The sequence below is a fragment of the Capra hircus genome, chromosome 21, assembly GCF_001704415.2.
Source record: "Capra hircus breed San Clemente chromosome 21, ASM170441v1, whole genome shotgun sequence".
Lineage (NCBI taxonomy): Eukaryota > Metazoa > Chordata > Mammalia > Artiodactyla > Bovidae > Capra > Capra hircus.
The window spans coordinates 21207124-21218316 of record NC_030828.1 but is presented as its reverse complement, the minus strand read 5'-3'; the positions used below and the strand labels follow the sequence as shown (position 1 = coordinate 21218316).

At 41.3% G+C, this 11193-nt stretch overlaps 1 protein-coding gene across 1 annotated transcript in view; it reads left to right on the top strand.

Annotated features, from left to right (window-relative positions):
* BLM (Bloom syndrome RecQ like helicase) overlaps positions 486–11193 on the top strand; it is an 89940-nt gene continuing 79232 nt past the window's right edge. The window contains exon 1 of the mRNA XM_005694992.3: positions 486–584. The gene's annotated coding sequence lies outside the window, so the exon portion shown is untranslated. The remainder of the gene's footprint in view (positions 585–11193) is intronic.

Genomic DNA, 11193 nt, shown 5'->3' with positions numbered 1-11193 from the left:
CACCCTTTTGTCCATCAGTGACAATTTCCAGTTGCTCACTTAGAACATACTGTGTGGGGTAGAGGCCAGAGTTACAAAGCAGGTGGAGAGGACAGGAATCAAAGTCTCAGAGACAGAACCAAAAAGACCAGGGCGCAGAGCCTTGGTGGGGCCTATGGGAACTCGAAAATCTCAGGCTCCCCTTAAACGCAGGGGTTTTCAATTCAGCCACAGTCGGGTTCCAGGAGCCTTTCTCATTGACGGCCTTTTGCAACACACTCTGTAACTCACTGAAAACGAAGGACTCTGCCAAGGCCGGAAGCCCGGGGGATTAACTGTAGTCATCTGACCTCGAATTCCGGGCTTTGATTGGGCTTTGCGAATACGTGCCCCTCTCGGCCCTGTACGCGCATCCCGCCCCAGCAGCCCACGGGGCGGGGGACAGGTTGCCACCGAGGGACAGTATTGGTCGGCTTCTTCGGGACGCAGCCAATCGGAATGTGTCGGCTTCCGGCGCGAAATGAGCTGGCGCGCGGTCCCCGGGCTGTGGCAGCGACGCGGGTAGTTTAGATCCTGGTTCCGCCCGCTTCCAGAGTGTAGGAGAGGTGAGTTCCCGCACACGCCGACTTACGGGTTGTCCGCCTGGCCCAGCTCCGTTCCTGGCTATCCGGCCCAGGGATGGAGAGGGAGGCCTCTCCGGTTCCTCCCGTTGTCTCCCTCGGTTCAGCTAGGCCAGAGTCCGGAGTCCTCCAGTCCCGCGAGCGGCTTGAGAGGAGATTCTGATTCGGATACAGAGACCCGGGGGCGGGGGATAACTTTACCAAGCTGTCCCAGGGCGTCGGGGGCAGAGCCGGCCTAGCAGCCACTATGTTCTTGTTCGTGTGCTCCAGTGCTTGCCCTGATGCCTGGCACAGAACAGTCACTGTCTAGATGCCTGGCACTACCTCGTTTCTCTACCGAGGGAAAGCCAAATCACTGTACTTTTCTAAATGGCCTCCCACACGCATGAGCCAGGCAGTGGTGTTTTGAGTGTCTGTACCAGGTGCCCGGCACCTCTTTATCTTAACTGTAGCTTAACCCCAGCAAAGGGAAATGGTTAAGGGCACAGACTGTATCAGGTTTCCTGAGTTCAGATGCTGGCCTCTGCACATACTAGGTCTGTGACTCTCCAACTCTTAAAGTACCTCAGTTTCCTTCTTATATGAAGGAGATAACCTATTTTACATCTTGGAGGTTTTGTTAGTATTGAACCGACTTAATGCTGTATATGCCAGTAAATGCTTCACACAGTGCTTACTACTTAGTAAGGGTTCTTTTATCACCACCCAGAGAACTAGATAGGATTGTTCTCACTTTAGCCATTGAGACTAGAGCACAAACCAGTGTCTTTGTGAAAGGGCGTTTGGTTAAATGCTAGAGATAGGATTTGAATTAAATTGAACTGCCAGACGGCAAAACACCTTGTACAACCGGGAGATTCCTCCTGTACCCCTTAGTTGCCCTTAGGTTACTTGCGACTTTGGATGTCTAGTGGCCTGAAATGGAGCAGGTACCTGACAGCTTGGGCTTCCCTGGTGGTAAAGAATCTTCCTGCCAATGCAGGAGACATGGGTTTGATCCTGAGGTTGGGATGCCCTGGAGAAGGGAATGGCAACCCACTCCAGTATTCTTGCTTGGGAATCCCATGGATGGAGGGACTTAGCTTGGCGGGCTACAGTCCATGGGTTTGCAAAAGAGTCAGCCACAAGTTACGGAGCAAAACAACAGCCTGACAGCTCCTGGTGCCACCAACGTGGATAAATAGCACTCCTGTGCCCCTGTCAAGAGTAAGGAACAATTTATGTAACTGATTCGCTTTCTCATACAGCAGAAACAAACTCAACATTGTAAAGTAATTAGACTTCAATTAAAAAAAAAAGTTAAGGGACATAGTGAGAGAGGCTAGGTGAGAAAGCTGAAATTGGAGAAGGAAGAGGCAGAGTATTCTGTGTGAAATAATAAATAGAATTAAATTGAAACAACATTTAGTTAGCCAGGCTGCTAACTGTCAAAAAGTAACTTACAGTCTAGTAGGAGGAGAGGAAATTTCTGAATCTTGAATCATTTTCAGCGTCAGTCCCCATGATAACCACCTTATGCATAATATGTCTCATCCTCCCAGCAACCAGGAGCTATTGCCTTCATTTTACTGATGAGGAAACCCAGGATTTAAAAATTGGAGAAAGACTGTAGTATTAGATGTGCAGTAAAAGAACAGTGTGCAGGGAAATTATACACATCCACTTTAGGATAGTCACAGTCTCTGGAGAGGAAGATAGGGGAAGTGAATAGGATTTTAAATATATCTGAATCGTTTTATGCCTTTAAAAGAGAAATAGGATAGAGTTTGGACTTTCCTGGTGGCTCTGTGGTAAAGAATTCGCCTGCCAATACAGGAAATGCAGGTTTGATCCCTGGTTCTGGAATATTCCCTTGGAGATACCCACTCCAGTATTGCCTGGGAAATCTCATGGACAGAGGAGCTTGGCGGGCTACAGTCCCTGGCTTCTAAACAACAACAGGACAGAACTTAAATTCTTAAATTTGGTTGGTGGGTACATGGGAATTGTTCTATTTTCTGTAAATTAAAAAAAATTTTAAGGAAATATATAAAATTAAATGTAAATACTATATTAAATATAGTTAAATAAAGTAGTACTAGTTGGAGAAGGAAATGGTGACCCACTCCGATACTCTTGCCTGGAAAATCCCATGGATGGAGGAGCCTGGTAGGCTGCAGTCCATGGGGTCGCAAAGAGTCGGACACGACTGAGCGACCTCACTTTCACTTTCACTTTCCTGCAAGGAGAAAGTGCGAAGTCTTAACCACTGGACCAGCAGGGAATAGTCCTGTTTGTCTTTCTCTCCAACCAATAATTTATTATTTTTCTTGCATATGTTAGTAATGCCCTAATTTACTTCTAAGGTTAGGAGAGAGACCTTTGATGTAGATAGTAGGTATTTTGGAGAAGGCAATGGCAACCCACTCCAGTATTCTTGCCTGGAGAATCCCAGGGACGGAGGAGCCTGGTGGGCTGCCGTCTGTGGGATCACACAGAGTCGAACACGACTGAAGCGACTTAGTAGTAGCACTAGTTAACTATATATTTTAATATGTAGTATTTTTCTTTGAAGTAGAGTTGATTCACAGTATTCTATTTGTTTCAGGTATACAGCATAGCATTTCAATATTTTTGCCGATTCAGTTCAGTTCAGTCGCTCAGTCGTGTCCGACTCTTTGCGACCCCATGAATCGCAGCACGCCAGGCCTCCCTGACCATCACCAACTCCCGGAGTTCACTTAGACTTGTGTCCATCAAGTCAGTGATGCCATCCAGCCATCTCATCCTCTGTTGTCCCCTTCTCCTGCCCCCAATCCCTCCCAGCATCAGAGTCTTTTCCAATGAGTCAACTCTTCGCATGAGGTGGCCAAAGTACTGGAGTTTCAGCTTTAGCATCATTCCTTCCAAAGAAATCCCAGGGCTGATCTCCTTCAGAGTGGACTGGTTGGATCTCCTTGCAGTCCAAGGGACTCTCAAGAGTCTTCTCCAACACCACAGTTCAAAAGCATCAATTCTTAAATGTTATTGCCGGATAATGGTCGAAGTCCACCCATATTGCTGCACATGGTGGAATTTCATTTTTTTTTATGGCTGAGTATTATTTATTTCTGTGTGTGTGTGTATATATCACATCTTTATTCATTCATCTGCTGATGCATTACTTTGATGTTCTGGCTGTTGTAAATAGTGCTGCTATAAACATTGGGATGCGTGTATCTTTTTGAATTAGTATTTTGATTTTCTCTAGATACATGCCCAGAAGTGGAATTGCTGGATCATATGGTAGTTCAGTTTTTGAGAAACCTCCATATTGCTTTGCTTGATGGCTGCACCATTCCCATCAATAGTATACAAGGGTTCTCTTTTCTCCACTTTCTCTCCTATATTTATCGTCTGTAGGCTTTTTGATGACAGCCATTCTGACTGATATCTTGAGTCAGATATCACTGATATTGTGAGGTGTTATCTCATTGTTTTGACTTGCATTTTCTCTCATAATTAGCAGTATTGAGCATCTTTTCATGTACTTGTTAGCCATCTGTATGTCTTTGAAAAATGTCTGTTTAAGTCTTCTGCCCATTTTTTGATTGGGTTTTTTGTTTACTCAGCACCACTTGTTGAGGAGACTCTTCTCCATTATATATTGTTGCCTTTTTATTATAAATTAATTGATCACAGGTGTGTGGGTTTATTTCTGGGCCCTCTATCCTGGTGCATTGATCTGTGTGTCTGTTCTTATGCCAGTACTGTGCTGTTTTTATTTCTGTGGCTTTGTAGTCTAGTCAGAAGTCTGGGAGAGCAATACCTTCAGCTTTGTTCCTTTTTCTCACAACTGCTTTGGCAGTTTGGGGTCTTTTATGATTCTGTATGAGTTTTAGAATTATTTGTTCTAATTCTGTGAAAAATTTCATGGGATTGCATTACAGCTGAATGTTACTTGGGTTGTATTTTGTATTTATTCCGTTTGAGGGAAGGAAGGATAGAAAAAGAGGTCCATGGATAACTGCCGAGTATTTTGAGGAGCAGAATGCCAAAGCCGTTGTGGGTCTCCGTTGCCTGTAGCTTGGTACGTGAGGCCCTTGAACAGTCTCCTCTAACCCTTGTTGGTCCACGCCAGTCTTGGCACAGACAGTGCACTGACTACTCTTCACAGCTTCCACCCTGTCTGAGAGGTTCCAGTTGTCCTTCAAGATCCAATTCAGTATTCTTTGGAAAGCTGCTCCATGATTTTCCTGAATTTTACCTTCATCTGGGAAGTCATAAGACTTTTAAGAAAAGACTTTATTGTAGGGCTTACCCCATTCCATTATAATTATTTATTGGCATGTCTATTTCCTACTTGTCTAGAAGCTCATTGAGGGTAATAATTATGTCTTGCCTGTCTCTGTCCTCTAGTGCCTCCTACAATCCCTGGCACAGAGTGAAAATACAAGTTGAAATCAGCTAGTGGAAGTTCTTGGCATTGTGACGTAGGGACTTTGTTCTTAAAGAATAGCAAGGAACTATTGAGTTCACTTTATCTAAAAAGCCCTATATCTTAATGAACCATGTTCTCAATATCAAGAAGAAACTTTGCAGTCATAATCCGTCTTTCACTCACTTCAGCTGTTTTTATTTTCTCATGAAATTTAAATTTTAAAATTTCTAAATAACCTTAGTGTATTCATAATTTGTTCCACGTAGCTTCTCAGTCTTAGTGGTTGTCATTTATCTTGTAAATTATCACCGTATTCCATTCTTCTTCTTGTTTTAATAGGTGTGAAATGTTGCCTCATGGTATTAATTATTAGAAAAGTTGATCAGGGCTCCTCCCTGTAGCTGCTGCGTCGGTATCGGTGGGAGCCCCAGCTCGAGCTTGGTAATAAAAATTCTCTTGCTTTTGCATCAAAAAAAAAAAAAAAGTTGAACATTTTTCCATAAGATTATTTTGTATGTGTATATTTTGGTTAACTATTTATACTCCCTGATCATTTGTTCTTTGGAGCTTTGTGTGTTTTTAATATTAATACTTTGTTATTTGTTGCTGTTTTTTCAAAAAACAATTTGTGTGTGAAAGTAGATACATTTTTTAAGTACACTGTGTGTGTATATATACATATAAAGAATATAGAGTTTAACTTTATATTAAAATTATGTAAATGTAAACAATAATTATAAAACTGTAATTACATGAAGAAATGTAATATTTTCCCTCATCATAACATCCTCCCTACACTGGAGATAACTATTTCCCTGTTTTTTATAATAATAATTTTATTAACTTACCCATGTATGCACCTATAAGTAATGTAGTTAATTCAGTTTTGCCTGGTTTTGAACTCAGTAAATGGCTTGATGGTTTATGTTTCTACTTTGTCTTTCTTCTTTGATTCAATGTTATGTTTGTGAGATCCTTCCATATTGTAGATACAGGTTTTCCTTTTCTTCTTTAATTTTTTGGCCATGCCATGTGGCATGGGTGATATTAGTTCCCCCAGGGATAACTAATAGGAACCTTTCTTTGGAAGGAATGATGCTGAAGCTGAAACTCCAATACTTTGGCCACCTCATGCGAAGAGTTGACTCATTGGAAAAGACTCTGATGCTGGGAGGGATTGAGGGCAGGAGGAGAAGGGGACGACAGAAGATGAGATGGCTGGATGGCATCACTGACTCGATGGACATGAGTCTGAGTGAACTCTGGGAGCTGGTGATGGACAGGGAGGCCTGGCGTGCTGCGATTCATGGGGTCGCAAAGAGTCGGACACAACTGAGCGACTGAACTGAACCCCAAAATGTCAGCGTCTCAGAATGAAAGCAAGTGTTAGTGCCCCACGTAGGCAAAAGGACCTTATTGGCTTAAGGGATCGTACCTGTGCCCTCTGCATTGAAAACATCGAGTCTTTACCATTGGCCCACCAGGGAAGGCGCAGATAGAGGTTTTCTAATTTTTAAAATAATTTAATGATTTATAATAAAAGCTTATTTCGTTGCCATAGAATATTCTGTTGTCTGATTGTGCCTCAGTTTACCCACCCTGCTTTCGATGGCATTTGGGCTGGTTTCCGAGTTTGGCTGTTAATGTTGCTCTGAATGTTCTTGTGTATACTCCCTGCTGCACACGGTCTTTAGTTTGTGTATAACTAAAAGTAGAAGCACTGGGTCTAAGGGTATGTATAGGCTTTACTTTTCTATCTGAAGCCAAATGGTCTTCAGAAGTGGTTGCACTCCTACCAGTGTGTTAAGACTTTTCATTGCCCCACATCCTTTCTAGTATTTGATACTGTGATTTTGTTTTTGCCTGTCAGGTAGGTGTATGTATTTTCTTAAGGTTTTGGTTCCCTGGATTATTAATGAAGCTGAGCACCTTGTATTTATGGACTGTGTCCTCATTTTTAAAGTGACTCTTCAAGTATTCTGTCTTTTCTGTGGAGTTGTCTTTTTCTTGTTTTATAGGAGTTATTTTTACATTCCACATAGTTGTTTTTGTTATACCTATTGCTGATATCTTCTCATCTGTGGCTCTTAAAAGTGGATTTAATATAATTTTAGTCATTTTTAAACATTTTTATTATGAAAAATTTTTTGAATTTTTATTTTATATTGGAGTATAGTTGATTAACAGTGTTGTGATAGTTTTAGTTGTTCAGTGAAGTGATTCAGTTATACATAGACATGTATCTATTCTTTCTCAAATTCTTTCCCCATTTAGGTTGTTACATAACATTGAGCAGAGTTCCCTGTGTTATACAGTTTGTCCTTGATGGTTATGCATTTTAAATATGGCAATGTGTACACTCCCAAACTCTTAAGTTCCTCTCCTCCACCCTACTGTGAAATAATATATATTTCATGGGAAAAAGTGCAGAAAACATCCATGTAAACTGTGTTGTTGTTTAGTCGCTAAGGCATGTCCAGCTCTTTTTTGTGACCCCACGGACTGTAGCCCACCAGGCACTATCTATGGGATTTCCCAGGCAAAAATACTGGAGTAGGTTGCCATTACCTTCTCTAGGGGATCTTAACAACCCAGGGATCGAACTTGCATCTCCTGCCATTAGCAGCTGTGTTCTTTACTGCTGAGCCACCAGGGAAGCCCATAAGCTTTGTAGGAATGAGTTAACATAGTAGGCCTGAGAATTATCCTTAGAAAGACCTGCACACAAGATTGGCCCTTGACTGGTGTCTAGGAACTCAGCTTTTGGAACCTTTCTTAAGCTGATAAAGTCCTTTTGCCTATGTGGGGCACTAACACTTGCTTTCATTCTCAGAAGCTGACATTTTGGTGTTAAAGGGTTCCTATGTGACCAGCCCTAGATAAAGACCCTAACCATTGCATCTCTGGTGAGTTCCCTAGGGCAGAAGCATTGCGCACATGTAGCTACGCTTTCCTTGAGAGAGAGCATGCTGTCCAGGAGGGAGAGCGTATGTAAAGCCAGTATGGATTCCTACAGACTGGCGTGTCTTTTCCCCTTGCTGATCTGATGGTGTGTCTTTACCGCCTGTTGTAATGAAACTTAGCTGTGTGTTGGGACTGTATGCCGGGGATCCTTCATCACTGAACATGAGGGAGCAGCCTTTGGGGACTCCACCGACAGCATGTTAATGATATGTATCAAAGGAAACACATCTGTACCCATGTCCCAGGTTATAACATTGCTAGCACCTTCAAAAGCCTCCTCTCTGCCCGTCTCATCCTCATCCCCAAAGAGAACAGTCATCCTAACTTGTGTGCTACTCAGGACCTTGCTTGTGCTTGCGTTCAGTCGTGTCCAACTCTTTGCAACTCCCTCCACTGTAGCCCACCAGGCTCCTCTGTCCGTGGGGTTTCCCAGAAAAGAGGACTGGAGTGAGCTGCCATTTCCTCCTCCAGGGGATCTTCCCAACCCAGGGATCTAACCTGAGTCTCCTGCATCGCAGGTGGATTCTTGACCACTGCGCCACCTGGGAAGCCCAATCAGGATGTTATTTTTCTTTATTTTCAGGTGTCAGGTCCTGAAAGTGCAAGTCGCTCAGTCATGTCTGACTCTGCAATCCTATGGACTGTAGCCTGGCAGGCTCCTCTGTCCATGGAATTCTCCAGGCCAGAATGCTGGAGTGGGTTGGCATTCCCTTCTCCAGGAGATCTTCCCATTCCAGGGATCAAACTCAGGTCTCACATATCGCAGGCAGATTCTTTACTGTCTGAGCCATCAAGCAAGTTATTTTAAACTAGTTGGCACACAGAATATTCTTAATTAAAATGAAAGTTCAGTTTTTCTTATCTTTATCTTTTTTGTTAGTGCTTTTTATATCTTGTTTGATAAATCTCTTGGTGGGTGATTATAAAATTATTCTGTATTCTTTCCCAGAAACTTTATTGTTTTGCCCTTTACATTTAGAGCTGCAGTTCACTTGAAAATGATTTATGTGTGTGGAGTGAAGTAGTGTTTAAATTTCATTTCTTCTCATGTAGATCCAGTGCCCCGGCCCCATTTACTGAAAGACTCCTTCCCTAGTGTTCTGCAGTGCCACTTTTGTCTTAAATTAACTTTCTGTATATTGCCTTGCTTGTGGATTCTTTAGTCTCTTTAGACCAAAGAGAGACTAATCTATTTGCCTATCCTTGCATCAGTATCTCACTGTTTTTAAAGTAGGTTTTAGTAAGTCCTCATATGTCTGCTGGCGCTAGTCTTCTGACCCTGTAGGTCTTCCAGAGTGTCTTGGCTATTTTTGGAATTTTGCATCACCATGTAAACTATACATTCATCTGTTAAATTCCTTCAAGGGGAAAAAATAGAATTTTGATTAGAGTTGCATGAAGTTATACATCAGTTTGGGGAGAATGGGCATCTTGATAGTGTTGTTGTCTTCCAGTCATGACTATGATTCAAATATTTGTTTACTCCTTGTGGGCTTCCCGGGTAGCTCAAATGGTGAAGAATCTGCCTGCAGTGCAGGAGACCTGGGTTCGACCCCTGGGTCGGGAAGAGTCCCTGGTGAAGGGCATGGCAACTCACTCCAGTATTCTTGCCTGGAGAATTCTTTGGGTTCTCAAAGAGTCCTTTGATTACTCCTTGATTTCTCTTAATAATTATTTATAATTTTCTGAACAGAATCATAGACATAGTTTGGTAGATTTATTTTTTGGACTTAAAAATTTTTATGCCATTGTAAATGGTAAGCTTTCCTGAAATTTTGTTTATTGGTGATATATAAAAATAGAATCAATTTTTGTGTGCTGACCTCACATCCAACAGTCTGCTTAAACTCACTGCATTTGTTTTCTGCTGTAACGAATAACCACAAATTCAGTGGCTTGAAACAACACAGGTTTATTATCTTACAGTCTGTAGTCCCAGAGTTGAATGGGTCTCTCTGGGTATTGGTGTTCCCTGTGTTCTTTCTGGAACCTGTAGGGAAGAATCTGTTTCCTTCCCCTTTACATCTTCTTGAGGCTTTCCCCCTCTGTTAATCTGAAGATCTTCTAGTTGTTCTGTATACACAGTTGTGTCATTTGTGAATGTTAATGCTCTTGCTTCTTTCCAGTCCTCCTGTACTGTTGATTTACTATTCTTGCTGTTCTGCTTTGGCTTCAGCTTCCAGTGCACATCATACGGAAGTAGTGAGAGTGGGCATCCCTGTAGTGTTCTGATCTACAAGGAAAAGCTTTCTAAATTTCATCCCCCTGAATGGAGGCTTGTTTATTTTTTAATTGTATATCCCCTCTGTAGGGTTAGGGAAGTTCCCTTTTATTCCTTCTTTGATAAGAGTTTTCATAAAGAATGGATCTCATTGTGAATGGATATTTATTTGATTTTACCGTATGCTTATTCTGCAGCTCTTGAGAAGAATCATAAGATTCTTCTGCTTTAATAATTTGATTTTTTGATGTTGCCAACCATGCATTCCTGAAACAGTGTGACTTGGTCGTAGTATATTTTTTACATGACTGGATTTGGTTTGCTAACATATTGTTTGGGATTTTTTGCAGCTACATTCATGCATGAGAATTGACTTGTAATTTTTCTTGTTAACTGCCCTTGCAGAATTCTGTACCAAAATTATGCTAGTTTCATAGAGTTGGGAGGTTCAGTCTTTCTGTACTTTGGAATCATTCATAAAATTAGGAATTTTAAATAAAGTATTTAAAAATTAGAATATTTTATTGTCATAAATGCTCAGAAGAATTCACCAGCTCTTGGGTGTTGATAGTATCTTTATGGGTAGATTTTTAATCACAGATATTTCTTTAAAATAACTGTAAGGCTGTAGGCTTTCTGTCTTTTTGAGTGAGTTTTGGTAACTATGTTTGTAAAGAAATTTGTCCCTTTCATCTAAATTTTAAATTTCTCTGGCTCAAAGTTGTTCATAACAACCTATTATTATATTTTAATGTCTATATTATATGTGATTGAGTTTCTTCTTTTAGTCCTGATAGTGAGTTATGCGTGCCTTTTCTCTTGTTTTTGGTAAGTCTTTTTACAGAACAAACCTTGTTTACTGGCTGTATTATTTGTTCATTATTTTGGCTCTTTATAATTTTCTTCTATGTTCATTGGACTTATTTTGTTTTTCACTTGTGAAAATGAAAAACATATGAGATAGAATAGTTAAGGCTCTGCATTTCCCTGTAATTGCATCTTTAGTTGCA